This window comes from Trichechus manatus, unplaced genomic scaffold, assembly GCF_000243295.1.
Source record: "Trichechus manatus latirostris isolate Lorelei unplaced genomic scaffold, TriManLat1.0 scaffold00027, whole genome shotgun sequence".
Taxonomy (NCBI): Eukaryota; Metazoa; Chordata; class Mammalia; order Sirenia; family Trichechidae; genus Trichechus; species Trichechus manatus.
Genome location: NW_004443963.1, coordinates 20,731,859 through 20,744,666, shown reverse-complemented (window position 1 = coordinate 20,744,666; position 12,808 = coordinate 20,731,859).

The following is a 12,808-nucleotide window of genomic DNA, read 5'->3' as shown; positions in this document are numbered from 1 at the left end:
AGAAATTTGCTAATGCAGAGCAATCAAGTTTTTATAAAAATATCAAAAGTCCTATGCTGTATCTTTAAACGTTTGTTCTTTTCCTTTCTAGTAAGAGAGATTTATCAGGATAGCATTTCTCAATAGGAGAATATATTACATTTCCAGATAACTAAACAAATGTCTTCACACCACACTGAGCCTTAATAAAATTGCAAACAAAACAGAATCAATAAGTTCATCTTAATAAATATTTTGAATTGAGCGCTCTTATTGTCCATTCCAATTCTAGCTTTTGAGGACCTTTGCGATTGCTTTCACTATTCCAGGTTATTTTATTTTTGACTTAAAAAATATATCAGGGAAAAACAGCAGTTTAGGACCAGTGTGTTTAATATTAAAGATGAACTTTAAATCTTGAAGGAATAACACTATTAAAGGTATTTATACTTTTGGTATTATGATGACAATGATTACAACAGCTACCACTTAGAAAATCACTAGAGATCTATTACTTTTTATTACATGTAATAATCAATTTTAAAAGGTATTTTATTTTATCCTCACACCAGAGACAGGTAAATTGAAGCTCAACTGAGTTAAATAATGTTATCATTTAATAGCATTAAGGTGAAATCAGAATGCAAATCCTTTTTTATCTGACTTAAAGCCTTTGTTTTACAGTATGTGAAGCTCCAGTGACACACATTTCGGCATTAGGATCTTCTCAGGGGACACCTTAGGAAAGTCTACATGTACCAAATACAGGTATTATTTAATTCATAAAATTAAAAAAAAATCATGTGATTTTGAATAGAAAAAAAATTACCCAAAATATAACATGTCATCTTAATACGAGCATTCATACTGTATAAATCATGCTTGGTAAAGTAGAGGGTCATCGAAAAAGAGGAAGACCGTCCATGAGACGGATTGACACAGTGACTGCAACAATGGGCTCAAACATAACACTGATTGTGAGGATAGCGCAGGGCCGGGCAGTGTTTCATTCTGTTGTACATAGGGTCACTATGAGTTGGAACTGACCTGACAACACCTAACACAACAACAAAAATGTGTAAAGAATGGAAAATATTTATCACTTTATGAGATATTTTATATTGAACATTATATTTACAAAAATAAAACTTGTACTTTAACATAGAATAATGAAGAACAGAAAAGTCTGACCAAAACGTGAGGTCAGTAGCATAAGTTCTCTTTTGCTGAGATGGTAACTAGAAGTGGAATTATCTATGAACTGGTATATAGAATTAAATATGTGAATATAATAGTGAGCGCCTTCCCAGAAAAGGCCTAATGAAACCAGAGCATAGGCTAAAAAACCACTGGCCATGATCAATTACCTTTAACAGATACAGGAATCCATATTAAAGATGGGGTCACCATGGGCCAGAGATGTTCCTTCACATCTTATTTTTATGCTCTGTCTACTGGTTCCTCGAGGTTGTTCCCTGAATTAGGCTCCTTTGATCAATATAATATAGATTCTGAGATTGCTAGCTCATCCTTTTTTCATGAAATTATATGAGTTTTCATTTATTTCAGGTTATTAATTCTGATATTCACACAAGTACGATTTGATTCTAAATGATTTTTTTTTTTTTTTTGCTTCTCATTTAATATTTACTGACACCATTCTTCCCCGTATTCCTGCTAGCAATAGAATGTCATTTTTAATGTGCTGCAGTAAAGTACATTCAATCCCAAATTCTTTATCCAGTAAAATTGTTGGCATAATTAGGATGCAGAAGAGTCCGATCGCTTCAGAAAATTGTTCCCTGCCTATTTGTGGTCAGTTCCTCACCCACATCCAACTCCTGTCTACAGCTAATGTGATTTCTCTGCCTACAGTTTCACTTTTCCTGAGCATCATAGATTAAATCATATAGCATGTAGTTTCTTTTACTTAGCATAATGCATTTTGAGGTTCATTCATGTTGTTATATGTATCAGTAGCTTATTATCTTTTATCATGGAGTAGTATTCTATTGTGGGACCAACCACACTTTGTTTATCCATTCATCAGTTGCGGAACATGGGTTTGTTTCCAATTTGTGGAAATTACAAATAAAGTCTCTCTAAACATTCCCTCACAGGTTTTTGTGTAAATATAAGTTTTTATTTCACTTAGCTAAATAGCTAAAAGTCAGATTCCTAAAACTTATGATAATGTGTATGTATTCCCTGCAGCAAAGTATGAGAATTTCAATTGTTCTGCATCCTCATCGACTTTTGATATTATCAATATTTTTCATTTTAGTCATTTATATTGGTAGATACAAAGCCCACACACAAAATCAATTATAATCCTAAAATCAACAAAAATTTGAAAAAGAAATTTATAAGCATACCATTAAATATACCAAAATATATTATTACATAAGAAAAATTCAAACAAAAGATTTATAAAACCTCTACACTAAAAATATTGCTAGGAGAAATCAAAGAGATCTCAACAAATAGAGAGATCTCTCATATATACAGTTTGGCTTTTTTAAAAATAATATTTATAGGTTTGGTGAAGAAGTGAAACAACAGCATGTTTGATAAACAGCTGATAGAAAGACTTGACGTTGTTAAGATATCAATCTTCTCAAACTGAACTATTAATTCAATAAAACACCAAACTCTTAGATAGTATCTATTTTTGTTTATTCTGACAAGATCATCATAAAATGCATACAAAAATGCAAAGTAACTGGAATAACCAGAAAATCTTAAGGAAGGAGAAGAAAGTAAAAGGACCTATACTCTCAGATTTCAAGAATTAATATACAATTTCAGCAAATAAAATGGAGTGATATGTGTACAGAGATAGTTAAATAGGCCAATGGAACAGATTAAATCCATCAATAAGAGATGTCACAAGAATAGACATAGGCACACCCATGTTCATTGCAGCATTATTCACAATAGCAAAAAGATGGAAACAACCTAAGTGTCCACCAACAGATGAATGGATAAAGAAACTATAGTACATACACACAATGGAATATTATGCAGCCATAAAGAACAATGATGAATCTGCAAAACATCTCACAACATAAATGAACCTGGAGGGTATTATGCTGAGTGAAATAAGTCAATCGCAAAAGGACAAATACTGTGTGAGACCACCATTATAAAAACATATGAAAATGTTTCCACACAGAGAGAAACAATCTTTGATGGTTACGAGGGAGGGGAGAGGAGGGGAGGGAAAAACTTCAACTAGATAGTAGATAAGTGGTAACTTTGGTGAAGGGTAAGATGCTACACAATACTGGGAAAGTTAGCACAACTTGACCAGGGCAAAATTATAGAAGTTTCACAAACGTATACAAACTCCCATAGGGATCGAGTTACTGGGCTGAGGGCTGGGGACCATGGTCTCAGGGGACATCTACCTTAATTGGTATAAAATAGTCTATAAAGAAAATGCTCTACATCCAACTGTGGTGAGTAGTGACTTGGGTCTTAAAAGCCGGCGAGCAGCCACCTAAGATACATCTACAGTCCCATCCTGGCTGGAGCAAAGGAGAATGAAGAACACACAAGATAAAGATTAATCCTGGACCACTACTACCACAACCTCCACCAGACTGAGCCCAGAACAGCTGGATGGAGCCCGGTTACCACCACTGACTGCTCTGGCAGAGGTCACAATAGAGGGTCCCAGACAGAGTGGGAGAAAAATGTAGAACAAAATTCAAATTCACACACACACACAAAACAGGCTTGCTGGTCTGACAGAGACTGGAGAACCCCAAAAGTATGGCCCCTGGACGCCCTTTTAACTCAGTACTGAAGTCACTCCTGAGATTCACCCTTCAGCCAAAGATTAGACAGCTCTATAGGGCCAACAAGAACACATGTGAGGGACATGGCTTCACAGTTCAATCATGTATATAAGACTAATGGACACACCAGCCCAAAAGCAAATATGAGAAGGCAGGAAAGGACAGGAACACTGGACGAATGGAACCAGAGAATCTGGGATGAAGAAGGGGAGAGTGTTGACACATTGCAACCAATGTTGCAGAACAGTTTGTGTATTAACTGTTTAATGAAAAACTAATTTACTCTGTAAACTTTCACCCAAATCACAATTTAAAAAAAAAAGATTCATACATATGTACCATATTTTTACGCAAATGATGCTTCTGTTTTACTTTTTTTTTTTTGCCACCCACATCCTTCCCCCCACTCTAGGTATTTTTGTAATGGTTCTATGCTAATTTTTTTACATGTTGCTGCAAAAGACATTGGCATAGTGAGCTTATGAAAATACATTACATGTGGAGGGTGCAGTTGGCAAAGAAGGTGTAACACTCAAGTTATTTTCATAAAAACACAGTAAGCATTCAATTTACAGCAAAAGTGAAATCTGGTAGGTAAAAGATGATGTTAGAACATCTAGATATTTTTGTGGGAAAAAAATGAACTTTGACCCTTACGTCATAAAAAGTACAACAATTATTTTGAGAATCATAAACTTAAATATGAAAACAAATAAACCAAAAAAAAATGTAAGTTTCTAGAAGAATATATCAGAATACTTTAATGATCTTGGGGTAAAAAAAGAAAAAAGAAAGTTTCTTGGGACAAAATTGAATTAGCTATAAAACTGATAGCATAATACCACTGATCGCTATATTAAATCATAGATTAAAAAAAAATTCAAGAAAGAATTGTAATATTATGCTAGCGCTGAACAGGATGAAAAAGGGCATGATTTAGTAAAACAAAGAATAATTTAGAAAGAAGATAATAACATTTCTAATGTAGTAGTTAGGTGCTGTAGAGTCCATTTCCACTCACAGCGACCCCATGTGATAGAATAGAACTGCCCTGTAGGATTTTGTAGGCTGTAATCTTTAAAGGAGCAGACCACCAGGTCTTTCCCCAGCAGAGCTGCTGGGAGGTTCAGACCTCCAACCTTTCGCTTTCTGTCTGAGAGCTTGACCGTTGCACCACCAAGGCTCCTATAGCTAACACTCAAGGAAAATACATTAGAAATACTACCAAAAAAAAAAAATACTGGGTAAATTTTCACAATTTTTTTTTTAATATATAACTGAGAGTAAAGGTTAAAATGTGGTCAGTGACAAGGTATCAAGAGATCCAGATTAATCAGAAATGTAAATAAACAATCTGGTCTACAATCTTTGGGTTTCCAGGAAAGTAAAGACTGAGGATGGGGAGGGGCAAGACGTTGAATTAGGAGCCCCAGTGACTTGGGTTTAAATGTCTATGTGGATACGGGAAATAAAGTTTCAGAATTTATGTGGTAAAAGTGCTTGAAACTAACAGAATAGCATAAAATCAATGCTTTGAAAATGTGCGTTAGGAAAATTAATCAGGAAAGTGTGAATTAGGATTAAAAATTATTGACTCTCATGAAAAGATGATAATTTTGTCTAATAAATTTTTCTATATCTTTTTTGGCTTTTTATCCATAGATGAAAAGAATGTGAAAAGTTGTTTTTATTCTTATGTGTATCTAAAAGAGATCTTCTAGAGTACAAATTCTATAAAGATAATGGACTCATAATGAACATAAATAATTAATGAATTCACATGTAACTCTGGAATAAAAAATACATATAAAATGAAATAAAGATACTTAACAATCCATAGAAAGCGTAAAAAGTTATACTTAAAAGAAATTAAAGAATCCTTAATCCTTAATTGCTCATTTAAAAAATTTTAAAACCTATAAAATTAATCCAAAGTAAATAAAAAATGAATCTTATTAAGAATAGAAAACTAAATGAATTCAAATGCTAAATAAATCCAGAAGCTGATTCTTTTTAAAATTCAGGAAAATGCATAAATTTCTCATAAACATGAATAAAACGAAACAAAGAGAAAAATACGTAAGGTGAGAAATAGGAAAGAAGATACAAATACTAATGTTAAAATAACTTTGTTAAAATAACTATCTGCAAGCACACAGCAAAAATAAAAATAAAAACCCAGAGCAAATAAAAAAAATTTAGCAATGCAAAATTTAACAAAATTAACCCAAGATGTGGAAAACTTAAATATATCTATTGCCATGTAACATTTGGGAAGGCAAATAAAGATTTGTAGTTAAAGAGGCAAAAGGACTCAGTTGCTTTACTTTACAAATAATTTCACCCTAGCCAAGTAAAAAAATAGATGATCTCATTATGATTTCAACTATCCAAACAATAAAAATCCCTCTAAATAATTTTGTGAAGTCATATTAATATTTTACAATAATCTGATTAAAACAGTACAAGAAAAACTATTACACAAATTCTCTGATGAATAAAGATACAATATTTCAAATAGAATCCAATAAAATAGCAATATAATCATACAGTATGATCAATCAGTAACACAAAAGGATAGATAGATAGACAGACAGACAGATAGATAGATGGATGATAGGTAATAAGCAGGACAGGGATAGGCAGGAAGAGAGAGAGGCAGGGAGAAAAACGCAGAGAGAGAGGCAGAGAGCTAGTTAGAGAGTTAGAAAGAAGAAAGGGTGTGTGTGTACGTGTCTGTATGAAATACTACCTTTTAGTGCAACAAAACTTTAAAGAAAGAACATTATATATTAATATATATCAAGAAAGAACATTAATAGATCAAACTGTCATTGGGTAAAAATCAGTGATCATTCCTAATAAATTTAAAGTAAAACAGAAACATAACAAACTTATAAGATAAAATTTCTTTTAAAAATGCAGTTGCCAAATTATATTAAACAGCAAAACACGAGCATTCATTTTAATTAAAATAAAGAAATAAATAAGGATGTTCATTCTCATTATTAATATTTAACAATTCATTGCCATCTTGGAAATACCATAAGATAAAAAAAATAATTGGAATGACTATTAGAAAGGAGTTACAAAGCTGCTGTAGTTAGAAATTCTAAAAGGTATATATTTTTCAAGGTCTTTTATCTTTGAAAGGTAGCTATGCTTTATAATGACTGGCATCTTAGCATTGTGCATATTTTAATCAGTAACTTTTTATTCTTTCTTGGTGGTACATAAAATAATGCATGCCCTAAAACAGAGTCAATGCAATATGGTATTTTTTCTGATAACATTGCTGTGTGCCTAAGAAACACGATAATATCTAATAGAAAAATAATAGACTTAATAAGAAAGTTTGATAATTTGGATTAATGTAGGATAGACCCATTGGAAAGTCAGTTGACAATATTTATAGTAGCAGTAACCCAAAACCAAATCCACTGCTGTCGAGTCTATTCCTAGTCATAGCGACCCGGTAGGACACAGTAGAACCGTGCAATAGGGTCTCCAAGGCTGTACATCTGTACCGAAGCAGACTGGCCACATCTTTCTCCTGCTGAGTGGCTGGTGGGTTAAAACCGCAGACCTTTCACTTAGCAGCCAAGCACTTAACCACTGCACCACCAGGGCTCCAAATAGTAGCTGTTTACTGTTTTCAGGTGCTGTGAAGTCAGTTCCAACTCATAGCGCCCCAGGTACAACAGAACAAAACACTGCCCGGACCTGTGCCATCTTCATAATCATTGTTAGGTTTGAGGCCATTGTTGCAGCCACGGCATTAATCCGTCTCCTTGAGGATCTTCCTCTTTTTCACTGACCCTGTACTTTACCAAGCATGATGTTCTCCAGGGACTGGTCCCTCCTGATAACATGTCCAAAGTATGTGACACGAAGTCTCTACCATTGTTTCTTCTAAGGAGCATTCTGGCTTTACTTCTTCCAAGAAAGATTTGTTCATTCTTTGGCAGTCTGTGGTATATTGAATATTCTTTGCCAACACGATGATTCAAAGGCCTCAATTTTTAGTAGCAGTAAGCACCTACAAATCACATCTATCAAGTAACTGCCAAGTGAAAAGTCTCATTATGGGTGCAGTGTTTTCTATCATACATATCAATCTGTCCACTCTTAACGTATACATTTAATAGAACTCCATTTAGAATCCATTTTCAATGTTTCTAATTGCACAAATCATTACTAAGTTCATATGGAAAAGTTAAATCTCATGAATACAGAACAAAAATGAAAAATGCATATTACTGAATAGGAACTCATTTTACACAATATCGTAACATATTATAGACCAATAAAATCAAATTAATATGGTATTGGAATAAATGAAGAAAAATTGATCAGTAGAATAGATGAGATTATAAAAGCATAGACTAATAAATAACCTGTTTGTGACATAAAAGAGAGAAACTTAGTTCAGTAGGAAAGTGATGGTTTATTTAATAACTGCTTCTCACAAAAATTTATCTCTCATAAAAATAGTTTACATTTTACTTATGCAACAAAAATGTTACATTATAAATGAATTAAAGATTTAATAAAAAAATGAACAAGTAAGAGCTTATTGGGAAATATACCAAGCCATAGATAATATTAAAAATTATGAAAATTTCTTAATTAACAGTTTAAAGCCAGGAAGCAGCATAAGAAAAGTTTATTTGATTACATATTATTACAAATATATAATCCATTTGATTACATATACATTAAACCATTTTGCCTGGCAAAAGCTACTGCTAAAAATTCATAAGTCAAATAATATTGTTGAAATTAAAAGTATAAAACTGACATGTAACGGGATGATTTCTAAAATATGCATAATCCTTATAAATTGACAATAGAAATGAAAGACAAAGGATAAAAGTAGGCAATTCAGAGAACATTAAATCTTATTTCCTGAAGAGCATGTGATTGTCAACTGCTCTAGTAATCAGTCCAATGTTGAGTAAATTCACATTCAGGTATAAATTTACACCAATCAAACTCAACGTTAAAAATAAATCTTTCACCTGTTGCTGGATAAGATCCTACGGAAAAGGCTACTCTTGTATAGTGCATGTTGAAATTTAAATTGCTAAAGGTTTTTGGCAAGCAATTAGAAAACCTGCAATTTAAAAGTGCACACACACTTTGGCTTGGCAATTTGATTTCTGGAACTCTATCCCACAGGAATTAAAACACCATTCTGTAAGGATATACAGATTAAAAAACACATGTGAGAAGAAAGGCATACTATGAAATGCAGCATTTCTTGGTGGCAAAAAACAAAAAAGGAAGTGAAAAGAATACCCATCAGTTAATAGAATATCAGGTAGTTATTTAATATAAATATATTAGAGCTACACCATTTGACTTGGACTAGTTCTTGCAGTGGCTGTAACAATGGACTCAAACATAGCAATGCTTGTTAGGATGGTGCAGGACCGGGCAGTGCTTCATTCTGTTGTATGTAGGGTCACTATGAGTTGGAACTGACTCGATGGCACCTAACAACAACAACAGGAACACAATGATCCCAGAGAGATGCAGAGAGTGTATTACTTACAGAGACAGCATAAGGAAGATCAGTATGGTGTCAGTACCCCATGTTCCAGGACCCACAGGATGACTCTAAAGCAAATGGGACAGATGGCAGACAACACAAGTATTAGGTCTCTCTATCATAGAGGAGACAATTTCATACTCTAGCAAAGTGGTTTTATAGCCTGCAGTTGTACCATCAGAGGATAGCAAGATGGAAAGTCTCACCAGAACCAAGGATATGATAGAGAGGAGACTGCCTCCTGAAAGAGATACAACCTCTTGAAAGATAGAGAAGCATACTGGATATAGCCTTGTGACAGCCCTTCACAAAATGCCCCATGTTGCCCTACTCCTGATAAGATCACAAGGTGTTCTGCCAAGACTTAGTTCTGTCAGCAGTTGAGCATTGCCTACATGAACTATAAGAATACATGCAAGGTCACCAGGGTGTCAGAGTGGAGTAATGTCTCTGCAGAAGCCTGTATGTCCTTACCTGCCTTCCTAATCCCTTTGGTTAGAAAGATGTTGATATCTAAGGCAATTTCAAAGCCAGGTATTGAAGATGAAGCCTCCATCAGCCAGGATCACTTACTCAGTCAATAATACACTCATTGAAGTATTACTTGAGTAACAGTTAAATTTTTACTGTGCTAAGACACCAAAATCATAGAGTTTGCCACATCAGATAACATTAGCTTGAAAGGAGCACAGAGAAAATTACTTATTACAAGATAGTTTATGGAAAATAAGACATCTAGAATAAGTGAGGAATTAGTCAATAACACCGAGTAATGATTATAGAAAATAAACATGGATGCAAATTACTGATAAACAACTACAGAAAATGTATTAAATACATTAGTGTTTAAAAATACTGAAAGAAAATGAAAGCATGATTCTCATAAGCTTATTGTGATCAAGTTTTTTCAAAGAAAATATTATTTATCAATAAATATAATGAATAGAGTTGGGACATCTGCTTCTAGCCAAGCTGGGGTAACAGTGGCAATATTTACCCTCCCACCAGAAACAACTAAAAAATAGCCAAAGTATACGAAACAATGGTTTTCATGAAACTGGTCGTAAGGTAAAGAATAGTGATCCCTACAAAGGAAAAACAAATGAGGTGAGCCTTACAAATAACCAAACTTAATGCCTGAAGATAGTTTCCAGACCACAGCACTGTGAGGAGAACACCAGGCATAGGCCAGAAGTCTCCCTGAATTGGAGATGAGAGTTGAGATTCCATAAATACCAGGCTGAATGTGTAGGGCAGAGTCCTGAGGAGGAGAGGGATGCAGAAAGAGAACCCCGGAGATATACAATGGGCCCTTCAGATAGTTGGTGAGTATTGATCAGTACACATGTGTGAAAAAAGTACCCAAATCCAGGAAATGAACAATCTATAAGTATTAAATCAAACAAACCCCTGAACTTAGACATGACTAGAAATACATCCATGAGCCAGACTGGAAAATTCCATAATTTTCAAAGCATTGAGTAGAGTACTCAGAAGCGTTTTGCTTCAGGAGTGGGAAAAACATAGCTGTAGATTAAACTAATCTGGTTTTACTTAACATGGTAAAAAGCAATACCAGAATGAATCTATTGTTTACAAATAACTTAACTGCATGATAATATAAAAATCAAGAATATTTCTGGAACTACAAAAATATCCAGCAACTAACAATATAAAATTCGTACAGTCTGGCATACAATAGAAATTATCAGGCATGCAAATAAGCAGAAAAATATGACACAATGAGAAGAAAAACAATCTGTCAATTCATATTGAAGAATAAATGACATAGATGATAGAAAAATAGTTAATATATGTTAGCACATTAGTATTCAACATGTTCAAAAAATTAGAAGAAAAATTGAGCATGTTAAGGAAAGGCATGGTCTATAAGTTTTCCACTGCTGCATAATAAATTACCACCCATTTAGTTCACAGTTCTCCATGTCAGAACAGCATTTATGGATTCTCTGGTCAGAGTATCAAAAGGTCAAAACCAAAGTGTCAACCCGGCAGTGTTTTCATCTGTGACTTGGGATTCTCTTATGAGCTCATGTGATTGTGGTTGAATTAAGTTTCTTAGGGTTGTTGGATGGAGGGCCCCATTCCCTTGCTGGTTGTCAGGCAGCTCTCAGCTCCTAGAGGTTGCCCACATTCCTTGCCATGTGCAGCACTCCCTATCCACTACCTATGTTCAAAGCCAAACATGGAGAATCTTCTTTATCTTGAACGTCTCTCATGCTTCAAATGTCTTTCTCCAAGAAGAGCCTCTATTCCTTTTAAAGGCCCATCTGAGTAGGTCAGGCCCACAGGAAATAATTTTCTTATCTTAAGGACCTTATCCTATCTTGGGACCTTATTACTTCTGAAAAAAACCCTTCACAGTGGCACCTACATTAGTGTTTTTCACTGAATAACTGAGAGAAAAAGTGTGTATACCAGAGATTTAGAATCTTAGTGTCATCTTAGAATTCTTCCCACCATACATGGAACATATTATAACCACCCAAACTGAACTTCTTAACATAAGGACTACAATTTCTGAGATGGAAAAATACACTGAATTATATTAACAGACAATTAGACAATGCAGAAGAGAGATTGGTGAATATGAAGGCAAGACATAGCAGTAGAAACTCTCCAAAATGAAATAAAGAGAGAATTAAAAGGAAAAAAAAGTACAGATCATCAATTATCCTTTTTTAATGATCTCTTCCTTTTTTCATGTGTGATGTCCTTGATGTCATCCTGCAGCTTGTCTGGTCTTCAGTCATTAATTTTCAATGCATCAAATCTATTCTTGTGATGGTCTCTAAACTCAGGTGGAATATACTCAATGTTGTACTTTCACTCTAGTGAACTTGTTCTAATTTTCTTCAACTTCAACGTGAACTTGCATATGAGCAATCGATGATCTGTTCCACAGATGGCCCATGGCCTTGTTCTGGCTAAGGATACTGAGCTTTTCCATGATCTCTTTCCAAAGATGTGGTTTTGATTCCTGTTTATTCTATCTGGTAAGGTCCATGTATATAGCTGCCATTTATGTTTGTGAGAAAAGGTATTTGCAATCAAAAAGTCCCTAGTCTTCTGAAATTCTGTCATGTAATTTCCAGTGTTGCTTCTATTACCAAGAACATATTTTCCAGCTACCAATCCTTCTTTGTTTCCAAATTTTGCATTCTGTCTTGGTCGTCTAGTGCTGCTCTAACAGAAATACCACCAGTGGATGGCTTTAACAAAGAGAAATTTACTTTCTCACTGTCTAGTAGGCTAGAAGTCCAAATTCAGGGCATCAACTCCAGGAGAAGGCTTTCTGTTTCTGTCGGCTCTGGAGAAAGTTCCTCCTCATCATCAGTCTTGCCTTGGTCTGAGAGCGTCTCTCCGTGGGAACCTCAGGTCCAAAGGATGCGCTCTGCTCTTGGCACTGTTTTCTTGGTGGTATGAGGTCCCTCATTTTCTTTTTTTTTTT